Source organism: Benincasa hispida, chromosome 11, assembly GCF_027475165.1.
Source record: "Benincasa hispida cultivar pf3 chromosome 11, pf3_genome.v1.1, whole genome shotgun sequence".
NCBI lineage: Eukaryota > Viridiplantae > Streptophyta > Magnoliopsida > Cucurbitales > Cucurbitaceae > Benincasa > Benincasa hispida.
This window is the reverse complement of record NC_143488.1, coordinates 57,921,515-57,936,641: the sequence shown is the minus strand read 5'-3', so window position 1 is coordinate 57,936,641 and position 15,127 is coordinate 57,921,515. Positions and strand designations below refer to the sequence as shown.

General features: G+C 31.1%; 1 pseudogene; it reads left to right on the top strand.

The window, feature by feature from the left end:
- The first annotated feature begins 1,593 nt into the window (after positions 1-1,593).
- LOC120090734 (uncharacterized) lies at positions 1,594-4,518 on the top strand (annotated as a pseudogene).
- The last annotated feature ends 10,609 nt before the right edge of the window (positions 4,519-15,127 follow it).

Sequence of the window (15,127 nt, the reverse complement as noted above, 5' to 3'; positions counted from 1 at the left end):
GGAAATGGTTGTTATAAGTTTTTCTTTTAATTTGATAAGTTTACTTCCTTGGTTTAATAAGTAGTTTTCTATTTAGTTGTTTATGGTTTCTATTGAATTTGGTATGAACATCTCCTTTGAATATCATTGTAGTTTAATGAAGATTATTGGACTAAGTTCTCTAAACTATATTGGAAGAGAGGTTTTTATTGGAGTTGTGACTAATTTTAATTGTTTTATAATTGTTCCTAACACTTGAAGCTTCTATTTGAAGCTTTGGATTTGTTTCAGACTTATTCAAATACTATATTGGGTGTGGTGAAGCTGACGACTTCATTAGAAAAAAGCTAGATGTGGTGAAACTGACGATGGGATTTCTTGATTTATTTAAGCTCAAAAAGACCATTATTTAGGGTCAACAAGTAATTTTAAGGTTTTAGAGTTTTGTACTTATTATAGTTACCAATTTTTTTTATCTTTATAAGTTGACTATAGCTTGTGAAGGGACGAATAATTATATTACTTTTGTTGAAGCAAAAGAGTTAATTATAGCTTGTCATATTTGTTGATAGTTGTGTATACAAATATCTTATTACTTTTATTATATCCATATAAATATTTGTTAGTCAACCTTCTTCAATGTCAGTCAGTACCCTTATAATGTTGGTTTTCAACTGACATTATAGCTTAGTTTTGTACTAGTGATATCAAATTTATATATTAAATTGAATATTATTTTTCTAATTAATGAAATACTTTTATTAACGCTTACATATATTGCAAAAGATATTTGTAATGACCATTGATCCATATTTAGCAACAATCTTATATGTTGCTAAAATTAACTTTGAGAGACGAATCTTCAACGTCACTGTATAATACAAATAGCAACAAAATGTGTGTTGCTAAAAGTACGCTTTTAGTAACGCGTTAGCGTCAGTAAAAGTCATGTTTTAGCAAGGTGCAATGATTATGCCACTAAAACTTTTGACTACGCGGCTACCGCGACATTCACAGCGATGTACCTCTACGCATTGTTAATACTTTTAGCGACGTTTTTTTTTTGCTTTTAGCAACGTATTTTATTTGTCACTGAAAGTTATTTTTCTTGTACTGATTGAGAATTTTGAGCTTAGAGTTTGTCTAAGCCTTAACCTCCATGTATTATTATTGAAAATCTTTGTACTTGTCGTTGAGAATTTTGGTTCGGCAACCATTGTACACTAGAAGAAATTCGGGCTTTAATGTCGGTTGGGAAAAGTAAAATCGGATGTATAATGTCGGTTTTTTTAAAAAAAAATAGATCTTTAATGTCGATTTTAAACCGACATTGAAGATGGACTTTAATGTCGGTTTAAAACCGATTATTAAATAATATATCTCTAATTTATCGCGTCCTTCTCGATTATCATTCTTCGCCCAAACCCTATCTCTGTGTCGCGCCGTTCACCACCCCTCGCTGGATCTCCTTCACCTTTCTTTGCTCGCCGTCGATCTTCTTCCCATGTCTGTCGCTCAGAATAATTCTTCAGCATCTCCTTTCTTTTCAAGTTTTGATTTGTGCTGTCATTCGATTCTGTGAAAGATCGGAGGAGAAACCCTCGTGTACTCGCTATGTCTTCCTCCGGAATCTCTATCCAAAGTGCCGAATTTTCAGATGTCGTTCAAGAACTAGTTCTTTGCAACCAGGTTTTCTTCTATCTTTTAATTTTCAAAGTTGATCTACTTTCACGCACTTTCTTTATCCAAGAGAATCAGGGGCGTAAAACTCTGCATAAGAAATGGTGCTTGATAGTTCTTATTGGTAGTATTGCGTTCTCAAATCTGAAATCGTTGGTTTACTCTTGTTGTCATTTGTTTTTCAAGATTTGTGTTGCTTGGGGGCTAATTAAAGAAGTCTGAGATCCTTGGTTTAGTCTTGTTTTCTTTCATTATCAAGATTATGGACATTAGGAGGCTTGTTTTTTGCGATTTAATCTAGGGAGAATATGGTTTAATCAAATTGAATTGACTTTTATGCTTGGTTGTATGGCTACGAGGAATCATAAGAATAAAAAACTATTGTTTATGTTCATCCGGTTTGCCAGTAATTGGATTGCTGTTGTTTCTCTTGCGAATTTGATTAGTCGCCTGTGCATGCTTTTCTTTATTCTATAAGGAAGATTTTCCTCTCTTTCAGTTAGAGTTGCATATCTATGATTCTGTTCAAGTGTCTATTCTTCGAATGTTGGATATTCGCATATACATACTTCGAGTATTTCTAACTTGCTGGATTTGTATGTTCAGTTGGAAATGTAGATCTTTCTTTTTAGCATCTCCTTTCTTTTCAAGTTTTGATTTGTGTCGAACAACTGTTTGGGTTCTGTGTAATTTAGAGCGATAAAGATGGAGGGTTATTACTTCTTCCGGAATCTCTATCCATAACGTTTCAGATGCTGTTCAAGAACAAGTAATTTGCAACCAGGTTTTATTCTATCTATTCATTTTTGAAGTTGATCTACTTTCACGCACTTTCTTTATCCAAGAGAATCAGGGGCGTAAAGCTTTGTGTAAGAAATGGTTGTCTCCAATTTGTTGATTGTTCTTATTGGCAAATCTAAGATTGTTGATTTAGTCTTGTTGTCATTTGTTTTTCAAGATTTGTGTTTGTTGGGGCTTGGGGGTTAATTAATGATGTCTGAGATCGTGGTTTAGTCTTGTTTTCTTTCATGATTACGGACATCGTCACTAAAATATAATATCTCGGGAGAATATGGTTGAATCGAATTGAATTGACTTTTGTGTTTGGTTGTATGGTATGAGTAATCATAAGAAGCAGAAGTTATTGTTTATGTTCATCTGTTTACCAGTCATTGGATTGTTGTTGTTTTTCTCTTGTGAATTTGGTCAGTTGCCTTTGCATGCTTTTCTTTATTCTATAAGGAAGACTTTCCTCTCTTTCAGTTAAGAGTGAGTTGCATATCTATGATTTTGTTAAGTGTCTGTATTGAAATATTGGATATTCTTGTATACGAACTTCTCTTTCAATTAGAATTGCTTATCTATGATTCTGTTTAAGTGTATGTTTTCGAATATTGGATATTGTGAGGATGTCTAACTTGCTGGATTTGTATGTTCAGTAGGAAATGGGAAAGAAGGTAGAGATTAAAGTAATGGGGCATGGGAGTCACGATGGGGCTTGTGCAATTTGCTTAAATAAGATAACACTTCAAGAAACTACTTTAGTGAGAGGCTATGAGCACGCCTATTGGTTTGTCCCAATTGATTCATCTTTCATATACCTATTAATATTTTTTATTTCGTTCATTCTCCATAAACGTAGTTGTTTCTATATATAAAAAAATCTAATTAATATTTTTTATAACATGACTTATTCATATATATTTCATTTCGTTGTGGCTCTATACTTGTATTGGAGATGGAGTTTTAAGTTGTTGCAAACATATTCCTGAGTGTTCGCTAAACTTCGTAGGAGAAATTCACTGTATCCACCATTGCCTTTAGTGCAATGTTTCTAATTGTACTTGAGATTGCCCGAATTTAATTGGAAGAGGTATGCTATTCTAGATTTATAATCAAAGCATCTTGGAGTAACTGGCAGAAGTCATAGTTAAGGTTTGTCTTATTTAGTTGATTGATCATTGAACTTAAAATGCTTTCTTTATGGGAAGTGGACAGAACTCTGTTGTTCACTGATTAATTATAGTGACATGTTTGTTAAATTGGACACATATCAACCACCGTGTTGAATGTTTGATGGGTACAAGCACAATAAGACTCGAATAGAACACATATTGGAATGATTATTAGGCATTTGAACTTGAGTGTTTAAGCGTATTCTATATGCCTGTTTGTTTGAGGAATGAAAGTGACCTTTTATATTACCTTTTATTTATTTTTTCTTTTACTTTCATGAAGTGTGACTTGCATCCTTCGATGGGCCTCATACACGCAAAAACCGACTTGTCCATAATGTAAACATCCATTTGAGTTCCTGATTGTTCATCGTTCTCTTGATGAGAGGTCTGTTCCTTCACCATCATATGAATATTTTTATAGTTTATAGTTTAGGGTTTGGATACTGTTATCTTTTCAAATTACTATTCTAACCATATATTGCCATCGCATTGTTAGCATCCACGACTACATGTTTGAGGAAGTGTATGTCTGCTTCTGAGAGCTTCGTGGTATAAACCTCAGATCGTTGCAGAACGGGAGGAAACCTATGATGGATCCTGAGGATGATCATTACTATCCTTATGAGGATGACAATGAAGAGTTGGAGGATGCTTACCTGGGTGTATCACCAAGTCTCCAAATCGGAAATCGAAGGTGGGGATTCAATGGTTACGTGCAAGCAGGTAGACAGAAGCCCGACCAGTTCTTAGGCCACAGTTGGCCAAACCTAGTTCATCGAGGGAGCCCACTTCCAAAGATAAAATAGGTCGACAATTTAAAAGGGCCTTGAAACGAGAAGCTGCGGATAAAGCAGCAGCAACTAAACATAAAAAACATCTAGCTAGATTTGGCCGGAAGTGATTTTATATTTAAAGCTACGGTATAGAATAAGCTCTACTCATTTATCTGTGTACAGGTCTTTGATTCAATTTACTTTTCTAGTTAATGTGCCTTATCAGAGGTTGGTAGCTCCCAATTAAAACTAAGAATGGGGATCATAAATACTTACAAGGTGTAAATGATGCCATCGAATTCTTTGTATAAACAATTTGATCTTAGAATCAATCATAAAAGAATTGTTAGCCTTTAGTACCTAGTTTCATGTATTAAAAATTTTAACTTTAGACTCAAAGAAAAATGGATTCAGCAACGGAATTTAAAAACAAAGGGACAGATTCGGACTTCAATATCGGTTAAGAATTTAAAAAAAAAACACCTTTAATGTCGGTTGCAAGACCTTCAATGTTGATACTTTCAATGTCGGTTGCAACCGACATTGAAGGCTGCAATATTGGTGTTATTGAAGGCCTTTAATGTCGGTTTAAAACCGACATTAAAGACAACCGATATTAAAGGCCTTTAATAACACTATCTTTAATGTAGGTTGCCAACCGACATTAAAGTCTGAATTTCTTCCAGTGGTAGAACTCGAGAGGAGTTTGATTTGATATTGTATTTAGGGGGAGCCTAAGTACATTGAAGATGACGAAAACTCATATTTAAGGGGAGCCTAAATATGATGAATGTGAGGGGATCTCAATCTTAAAGGGAGCCTAAGTATGTTGTATTGAGGGGATCTCATACAAAAGTTCAAGAAGCATTATTGTGGAAATGAGGAGAGCTCAAACTTAAAGGAGCCTAAGTTGAAATTGAGGAGGAAGCTATACATGAGTCATTGAAGATGGAGTCTATCACCCTTATAAGTATTAAACTCTTTATAGTGAAGTTTAGTTCCATCGGGCACACTGCCTCCGAGATGTAGGTATTTTTGCACCGAACTGGGTGACCAATCTCTAGGTCATTATTTTTCTGTTTGCTTTAATATTTTCCAGTTGTCATACATATTGTTTGTGACATTGTATTTGACATTATATTATGTGTTAGATCCACCCAATTTTTTAGGCATCATTAATGACTTAATCCCTACAACTAATAACTAAATTTCACAAGGACTATGGACTAACCAACTTTGTTCTTTTTGCTGAAAGTTTAAGGAATCGACCCCTCATATTATTTTGGAATGTAAGCTTTCGAAAGATTGGGACCACATCTTCCATCCTAATTTGTTTCCTCTTGATTTGGATAGGGGCTGGTGGTCGTCGAAGGACCAAAGTGCAGCTGAATGAAGTTGATATTAAGTACAAGCCGTGTTTGGAGCAGACAAGAGCCTCCATTGAAGCCCCTCAAATTTTTGCGAGATGTCGCCCTCCTAATCCTTAGAAGCCGCCTGATGCTAATTGCTAGAAACTAAATGCTGATGCCCCTTGAGTTTCGAGAACGAGTGAAGGGGGGCTGGGGTGGATTGTGCCCCATTCTGCCGGCTCCCCGATTCTGGGGGGATGTAAGTTGATTAAGAGAAATCCTTCTACCCTCTTTCTTCAAACTCAAGCTGTCTTGGAAAGTTTGAAACAACTTTCAAAGACTATGAATTTGAGTTTTGTCCATATTTCACAAATGTCTATATATATATTAAAAAAAACAACTAAAATCTAATAATCAAATAGTCCAAATCTTTAGATATTTATGAAATAAATGTTGGTTTTTGGACTACCGGACTAGATAAGAAATCAGAAAGTTTGGATATGAAATGTTGGTTCTATGAATTTTTGTTGATGGATATGAAATGAGAAAGTTTGGTGGATGGATAAGTAATTTACTCCATATTAAATCATTCCTATGAAATGAGCCCATTTTAATATTACTACTCAAGAAACACGTGCAATTGCACATGAAATTTTGTAATTCTTATATTTTTTTAATTGTAATTTTTTAGCATATAATAAATAAATATTATACAATTTTATTTTAGTTGTCATCAACTTTTAAAAGTTAGATAATGTAACAAAGAAAGAAAAATTGTTCTAGTAATCAAATTATCGAATTGATTTGTTATATTACTGTAATACATATAATGCAATACTTTTTGTTCTAATATTATTATATATTTACTTTGAAGTCACACAAAAAAAAAAACCATTATTTCACCATATCAAGTACTATTTTCATTCAATTGAGTCCTCTAATTTTTTTTATTATTTTTTTTTTTTTTTTTGTATTTGTATTTGTATTTTCTCTAAACTTTGGATATGATGGAATTGTTTTTCTAAAAAGGTAAATGCAAGTATTTATTTTGTTTTTCTTTTACACGTGCATCCCACATATACAATGGAAATACGCCAATTTGATGTGTGCAACCACCTCCATCCAAAATAGATGCATCTAATTAGCATCTATTGCATCATATCTCGAATAGTTGCGTCCTATCAACATCAATTACACTTAATCAATGCAAGACTTTGTTTTTTAAATATATAAATTTATTGTGTAAATTAGAAATTGGAAAAATCACATCCGTTGTCTTTCAACAACCAATCGAACAATATAGAATTTATGAAAAATGTAAGGATAAAATAAATATGTAAAAATTCTCTCTATATAATCTATGTTAATATGGTAGGGGACGAGTATCATGAATATTATATCATCATTAATTTTGTTAATAAATTCTAATGTTTTGTGACAATAAGGACTTGAATTTTTATTTTATTTTTATTAAGTATTTGAATTAAAACTTTTGGAGATAAGGCGGCGAGCTTTATAGAAAAAACAAAACAAAACAAATTGGACCAAAACATATATAGATTAAAAAATAAACTTATTTGATTATTTTAGGATAAATATTACTTTATAGTTTATAATGTAGAAACCAAATGTACATGCAATTGTAAATCTCAAGTAAGCATAGTTCAGTATTAATTATATGTATTATAAAAAATAAAATTGTGAATATTTTTTTTTCACATTTTATCCTTATAATTTAAACAAAAATCTTCCGAAAATATTTATTATTTTGAAAAAAATGCAATAGATATCTCTTAGATTACCATCTTTTTATCGTCCACCCAATCATCCAAGCACATTATTTCACGTGACAAACTTTTCTTTCATCTTTTCTTAATTATTATTGATTTTTTTTTGTTAATGTATGGTTGGAAGAGGCTGCAAAAAAAAATCAGTGCAACATAGTATGTACCCGAGTATTGCTCTTATTTTGATATGTGGTAGAGATGAGAACTATTGTTCATGCATGCGAATATATAAAATGATAGAACCTTGATTTTGAAGGCTTCATCTAGTAACCATTTCAATTTTTAAATTTACTTTTTTGTTCTTTTAGTACTTTTATTTTTCAAAGAACAAAAACCAAATACATTTGCTAACTATTTTTCAAACTCGTTTGTAATGGCTTTTTGTTTTTTATTTTCAAAAAAAACAAAAAACAACAAATTGTTTGATAATTGTTTTTCATTTTTATATTTTAAAAAAAAATAAATTTTGTATTTCTAAAAATTAAGTATCTATAAAGTTTCATAGAAATTTCCTCAAAATTCATCCTTAGATTTTGTAGTGGGGATCGAGTTTCTCAGGAATTAATCTCCAGTTTATTTTTTAAAATAAATAAATTATATTGAAAGTTTATTTTTAAATTTAGTAGTTAGCTTTCATGGTTGATATCACAAGGAAGATCTCCATTTATAGATGAATTTCTTAACCATATTATTAATAAGTGATTAAAATCAATATAAACAACATTAATCTATTACAATAACAAATGGGACTACGAGGGAGAATTTTAACTTCCCTCTTTGTCTTTAAAATTTTTCATATTGTCTATTTTACCCTTATAATTACATTATCTAAAGATGGAAGATCCTTAATCCTATATTCACTATTGCAATGTAAGTTTGATTAATTATTTCATTAATCCAATCTTTGATCTTCCATGATAGTTCCAATGGTTTTTGTTTCTAATTTCAGTTTAAAATGAAGAAGGAAAATGAGAAATCAAATGCGTTTGGCTATCAGTTGCCGTTTGATGAAGAACGAAAAAGGGAGGAGATTAGATGACACATTGAGAGAGATAGATAACACAAGGTGGAGGATAAACTGACACAACAACTCCTTTGAAGCTGACAACCACCACAGTTGCAGAAACCCAATCCATTGACCATGATCGCATAGACCACGAGGACAGACTATCCACGACGAGCAGCATTCATCTCCACAAAGAACTACGGTTTAAGAATGAAGAATGATTCAAGGATGAAGAAAGAAAGAAAATGAGAAAGAAAAGGAAGAAAATCGTGGAGAAGAAAGGAGGTTCAAAGGGGGTAAATCGTGGATTGAATTTCTCTCTCTTTGTTCTTTCTTTAGTGCATGGAATCTCTTGCTCAACTATCTTTGAGATATGCTCAAATTATAATTAAAAACTTGTATGTAGTTTGATTCCATACCATATCTAAAATTTAGTTAAAAAAAAGCTATCTAATATTGTCTATAATATATGGCAATCAAATGGAATCAAAATAGAAAATTTTTTTTTCAAAAATTATATTATTTCTAAAATCTAAGAAATGAATAATATAAATTGAAAAGAGATTAATTTTTACTCGTGATAGTGCAGCAGAAGAGGAAAGAGTGGTGACATGTATTTACTTTGCTAAATTTAATTCTATTATTACATCTTTTTATTAATATTACAGTGACATCTATTCTCAGCTCGACTCTGTTGAACACCTAGGCTTTTCCTAGATGTGAGACTCCCTTTCTTGAACTTAGACTCCTCCTAAATATATGAATATTAGTGATGGAACACTTAAACTCCTCCTAAGTGAATGAGACTCCATCTCACGCAATCATATATTTCCTTTTACTTGTAAACTCTCTTCACAAGAGAACTTAGGATCCCCTAAGTAATAAGAACTCCCTTCTCAATGCAAAGCAACTTAGGCTCCCCCTAAGGCTTGAGAAAACCTTATCGATGAACAGAGTCTTAGACTCCCTCTAAGACCAAACAATCTTCGTGAACAGTGATGAGAATTATGAATAACATACCACAACAAATGTAACACAGGAAACTTCATCTTCACGCAAAGAGAAAACACTCTTACAAAATAAGGATCACACACAATATGCTCAAACAATGAATGAAGCGACGATCCTAGCAAATGATCTTCTTGAGCATAAATAGCACAGCGGAAACAAGAAAAATAATCTCACAGAAAATCGACAACTCATCAGAAAGGAAAATATTCCATAAAAAATATTCTATAGAATGTGATAAATAAGGAAAGAAATATTATGTAGAATCAATAACTGAAAAGACAGTTTCTGACACAAGATGCATTTGGGACAAGAGAAGAAACAATTTCAGAAAGCAAGAAATATTTTGCAGAATAAAAAACTGGATAAACAACTTCTGAGACAAGATTCATGTGGGACAAGAGAAGAAACAACTCCAAAAACCTCAAGAAAATAAAGCGAAACTTAAACAAATATATTTAGCCAATATCATATTTCTAACAATCATCATATATTTTTCATATTTTTTAGCCTTTTTTTTCTTTGACTATGAGTTTTTTTTTTTTCGATTTCTTAATTATTGGGTTAGTTATAGGTTGATACTCGTTTTTTTTAATTCAACATTTCATACTTCATTTTATCTCTTTGATTACTTTCAAATTTCATGCTTAACATTTATATTTTAAATCAATGAGATCTTAAACTCGTTTAATCGTTTATATTTCCCCTTAGAAAGTTTGAGTCCATCACATTTCATATTCAATATAACCTAATATAACATATATATATATATATATATATTTTGAAAGAACAACATATATATTAATTTAACTATTATCTCTTTTATTATTTTTAAATTTCGTGTCAGAAATTTACTATTTAAATTAAATTAATACTATATTCATTTTATAATTTAATGTTGTAAAAGTTTTTAATCACGTGCAATGCAAGTGTTCTCTAACTAGTATATTATAAAAATGTATTACTTAAATTTGGTTTGTAATCTATATACTACCCTTTATGTTTGAAAATAAAAAGGGAAAAAGAAAGTATTTCAAGTTAATACAAATCAAAACGGTTCACTCATTAGAAGCTAGCCTAGCGGGAAAAAGAAAAACTTTTTGATCAAAATGTTGAAATTTTGCCTTACTATATATTATTTAACAAAATATAAGACAAGTTATTAAATGATACAATTTATATGAATAAAACTAAACTATCTATACTATATTAAAAATGACTATAAGAGGAAATTTTTCTCCTTCCCTTTCTGCCCTTGTATATTTTAATAATTTCTTTCTTGCCCCCAATAAGATAGTTCTTTCTTTTCTCACGTGTCTGTTGATGTTGAAGGGATATGATTATTTGGATTTGATGACAATGAGACAACTCTTCTATTGTAAGTGTATGGGTGTGTGTGATAGTACCAATAAAAATAAAGAAGTTGGTGCCTGATGTATTCATTATCATAACAAAACTTGAAATTCCACCAAACATTGAGAAGCAAAATCCTAAAAAAAAAAAAAAAAGGTTAATGGAGACTACAATTTTTATTATTTGAAGGAAAACATTTTACTAAATTAATGCAAAGGTACTATTATTTATCATTTTTCTTTCTTTGTTTATTTATTTTAAAATTTTTATTTTCATCCCTAAATTGTATTTTGAGGAAGTTTTTGAAGTGAAGGATTTGCCTTCGAGATGTTATTCCTCTAGAATTAAAAAAAAAAAATAGAATATTGGAATGAAAAATAGTTGTTAAATAAATCGGACAAGTGTTTCACTGCCTAATTAGTCATCTGTTCATTCTCAAATTGAGAAGCAAGTAAAATTTTACAACAAAGTGGAATCATTCAATAAAATAAGAAGCATAATACATACCTCGAATAAACATTGTTTTAAGACTGTGACAAATTTTATTTGAAACAATGATGGAAACCAGATAGCAAAATGGATGACAATTTTGTCATTATTGGTTTGGTTTTTATATAAAAATGTTTGTTAAAGAACAAAGAGATATAGTGAAAGAGGTTAGAAATTTAAGAGAATATCATATAGTAATTGATTTGATTAGTTTAATTATAACTAGTTGTAATTACGTGCTAACGTTGAAAATTAAATGTATATATAATAAATCTGAGTATTAAATGAATGAAAAATTGAAGAAAACTATCCATTATCGTCTTCCTCTACAAATAGTTGAATTTCTTTTATAAATTTAAATCATTGATATTAAGAAAACAAACAAACTTCTTCAAAAAAGAGAGAACAAATAAAAACATAATATCTAAATTTATAGTAAGAAAACTTTAAAATAAAAGGGAACCACTTTTATTAAACTGAAAACCCTATTTCTAATATATTCCTAACTATTATTCAATTTCCTTAAAATAAAAGAACTCGTCTTTTTGTCTTTTTTTTTTTTCTTTTTCTAAAAAGTCTATTCAATTTAAATATCAATCTTAATCTCACATAAAAATAAATAAATAAATATAAAAATATAAAAAAATATTATCTCCAGTTGTCCTCCTTCTTCACCTAGTTTACAACTACACCTATTAAGGGAACTGGTGCACTATATATATATATATATATATATATATAAAGAGAGAAAAAAAAATTAAAGGTCTGCCTATAGAAATAGAAAAAGAACAAAACAAATAAAATTGTTAACGAAATATTTAAAAAAAAAAAAAAAAAAAAAAAAAGAGAGAGAGAGAGAGAGAGAGAGAGAGAGAGATGCCTTCAAAAAAGTTCTCTCACTTGCAAAAATAAAATGCTGCTAACAAAATAAAAGAGATAAAGGAAATGAAATAAACGTAGGGGCCTTCCGACTCGTTAGATATCTCAAACACAATAAAAATAAAAATGTCATGGTGTTGCAAAAAAAATTATATATATTTATTAAAATTTTTCTTATGTATTTAAGGTGAATGGTTTTTTTAAAAAAAGAAATGGTTATGCATTTAACTTCAATATAATGAAATTATTTAAAGATATTAGATAAAATGAGTTTTTTTTTCTCTGAATTATGGATAAAATATGATTTTTTTTTTTTAATTTCTGTTAATGTGAATCAGAGATAAAATGATATTTTTTTTTTTAAAATCTACTATGGTTTAATATGAATGATAGGTTTTAAATAATGTTAGATAGAGATAAAATGTAATTTTTTTTTTATATTTTTAAATTTTATTTAACTTGAACTAGAGATTAGAGAATAAGATGTGATTTTCCTAAAATCTACTATCATTTAAGGTGTGAATGTCAAAAATCAGAATTTTTTTAAAAAAAAAAAATTGAACGTGTGAATGGCAAAAAATAGAGGAATTTCTTTTCTTTTTTTTTTTTAACTTTAACATGTGACTGACAAAAAAAAATCTATTTAATAATTTTAAAGGAGAAATTATTAATATATCTCTATAACCATCAAAATAAGAGAAGTAAACATTAATTCTAAAATATATCTAAATACCCAAAACACAAATCAATATCAACAAAACTTATTTTCAGAAAGATATATAGATTCACTAACCATTTTAGCGAATTTTGAAATTAAAATCAAACTTCTACCAAACCAGCATCCAAAATCATTCAAACTTATCGGTGTATTATTAATTCAACTAAAATGACTTCCGAAATCAATATGATATAAAAATATTGGATTTGCAGACGACAAAAAAACAAACAAACCAAAAAAAAAAAAAAAAAAAGTGGATCCAAATAGCATAATTTCACCTATTAAACCAGTTTTGCAACTTGGATTCCAAGTTCAAAAATTAATATGAAACAATCGAAATAACGTATTATTGACTCAAGACTGTTAACAAAACTAAAATTGTAAAAACAAAAGAAAAGAAAAAGGAAAAAAGTCAGAGATAGTATATACCTTAATGAAAAAATTGGGAGTTTAACTTAAGCAATCTACACGGGAAAAAACATTTTGAATAGAATCATATTTTCACTTAAAAAATATATCTAAAATTGGAGTTTTTTTTTTAATATTGTGATTAGGAAAACTATTTAGAGAAATATAGTGGTTTTGAAACTATTAAGAAATCTATGGTTGTTTTGGAGATTTCGAGGTGGAGATTTAGTTTAAAATATTTTGTCGAGGGTTCAACCCTTGACCTTTCGAAAATTAAAGAAGAGATCGAGAGTTTGATCCTCGACCTGAGAAGAGGACGAGGGTTCAACCCTCGACCCACCGAAAATTAGAGAAGAGATCGAGGGTTTGACCCTCGACCTAAAGGAAATTGAGAAGAGGATGAGGGTTCAACCCTCGATCTGTCGAAAACTAAAGAAGATCTGTAAGGAAAGATGAGAAAAATTACAGAACAAACCCTCGACCTAAAGGAAATTAAAGAATCGTTTAGTAATTATATACGCGATCGCACACAATCGTTTAATAAAATTACTATACGATCGTTTAGTAATTCCTTATTAACGTAACAATAGGTGCAAACTTCTGGAAAGAACAAGTGAACAATGAGCAACTTCTTTATTAGAAGCTAAACGATCGTTCAGTATACTAAATGATCGCTTACTAAATCCTCTGCGATCGGCCACAAACTCCTACACGATCACTTAACTATTACTATTACACGATCGCCCTTCTCAGAACCTATATGATCGCATACCTTTTACTATACGATCGTATACCAAATGCTACACGATCTCTGAGCTTTACTACACGATCGCCTAGTGGAAGTAGACGATGAGTGGCACGCTACGATGGCTTCTTTGCGACATCGTCTTCCGAACTCCCACTCTCGAGAGCTCTCTTTCCTCAATACACGATCACTTAGCTATTACAATTAGACGATCGCCTTCTCAAAACCTATATGATCGCCTACCTTTTACTATACGATCGTATACCAAATTCTACGCGATCGCTAAACTTTACTACACGATCACATAGTGGAAGTACATGATGAAGGCACGCTGCGATGGCCTCTCGAGAGCTCTCTTTCCCTACTACACGATCGCCCACAAACTTCTACACGATCGCTTAGCTATTACAATTACATGATCGCCTTCTCAAAACCTATACGATCGCCTACCTTTTACTACACGATCACCGCCTACAAACTCCTACACGATCGCTTAGCTATTACAATTAGACGATCGCCTTCTCAAAACCTATACGATCGCCTACCTTTCACTATACGATCGTATACCAAATGCTACACGATCGTTAAGCCTTACTACACGATTGCATAGTAGAAATACACGATGAGGGCACGCTGCGATGGCCTCTCGAGAGCTCTCTTTCCCTACTACACAATCGCCCACAAAGTCCTACACGATCGCTTAGCTATTGCAATTAGACGATTGTCTTCTCAAAACCTATACGATCGCTTACCTTTTAATATACGATCGTATATCAAATTCTACACGATCGCATAGTGGAAGTACACGATGAGGGCACGCTGCGATGGCCTCTCGAGAGCTCTCTTTCCCTACTACATGATCGCTTAGCTATTACAATTAGACGATCACCTTCTCAAAACCTATACGATCGGCTACCTTTTACTATACGATCGTATACCAAATTCTACACGATCGCATAGTGGAAGTACACGATGAGGGCACGCTGCGATGACCT